Source organism: Ursus maritimus (assembly GCF_017311325.1).
Source record: "Ursus maritimus isolate PB19 chromosome X unlocalized genomic scaffold, ASM1731132v1 scaffold_X1, whole genome shotgun sequence".
NCBI lineage: Eukaryota > Metazoa > Chordata > Mammalia > Carnivora > Ursidae > Ursus > Ursus maritimus.
In genome coordinates, this window is record NW_024423319.1 from 53685119 (window position 1) to 53686514 (window position 1396).

A 1396-nucleotide genomic window follows, 5' to 3' on the forward strand; every position below is an offset into this window, starting at 1 on the left:
ACTATCCAACAAGCACACCTAACAATTGTCAATATTTATGCTCCCAACATGGGAGCACCTAAACATATAAAACAATAATAAAAATAAGGTATTCATTGATAATAATAGAATAAAAGTAGGGGACTTTAACACCCTACTTACATCAATGGACAGATCATCTAAGTGGAAATCCAACAAAGAAACAATGGCTTTGAGTGACACACTGGACAACGTGGAATAACAGATATACTCAGAACATTTCATCCTAGAGCAGCAGAATAAACATTCTTTTCAGGTGCACATGGGACATTCTCTGGAATAAATCACATACTAAGTCACAAATCAGACCTCAGTAAGTATAAGAAGACTGAGATCATCCAATGCATATATTCTGAACACAATGCTATGAAACTAGAAGACAAACACAAGAAAAAATTTGTAAAGACCATAAATATATGGATGATAAACAACATCTAGTAATGAATGAATAGGTCTACCAGGAAATCAAAGATGAAATAAAAAAATATACATGGAAATAAAAGAAAATGAAAATAGGATGATCCAAAACCTTTGGGATACAGCCAAAGTGGTCATAAGAAGGAAGTATATACCAATACAAGCCTACCTCAAGAAGCAAAAAAACCATAAATAAACAGCCTAATCTTACTCATAATTGAGGTAGGAAAAAAAAAAGTGAAGTCTTATAGCCAGTGAAAGAAGGGAAATTATAAAAATTAAAGGAGAAATAAATGATATAGAAAGAAACAAACAAAAAATCCAGTAGAACAGATCAATGAAACCAGGAGCTGGTTCTTTGAAAAAAATAATAAAATCGATAAACCCCTAGCCAGACTTATCAAAAAGAAAGGAGAATGGACCCAAATAAATAAAATCACAAATGGGAGAGGAGAAATAACAAGCAACACCAAAGAAATAAAAAAAATTATAAGAGAACATTATAAAAAATATATGCCAAAAATTAAAATAAAAAAAGAATTATAAGTGATTACATTATACACCAACATATTAAAACTTTAGGAATTTATAAACTGTTATAGCGCTTTACCCACATAATATAACCAAAGAAGGATTATCATCGCTTCATTGATAATAGTTCCCATGCTATTTAACATAGCAAATTAATATATCCAATTAGTCAAAATACTTCATTTAGAATTTGAATTTTGGGGAAGTTTGTTAAAATCTTCAGAAGGTTTTAAAGCACATGTCTAAGTAGGATTACAGATCACTTAAAATTTAATACTTAATTATCTCTTTAAGATGGCAATAAGAGATTCTACAGAAGGTTACATAGTTGTTAGCAAGATTTAGTTCTTTTAATATTGAGAAGATTTAATTTTTTTTAAGTAATTGAAGACCTGATAAAGATAAAACATAGAAGCCTTTTTTTTTTTTT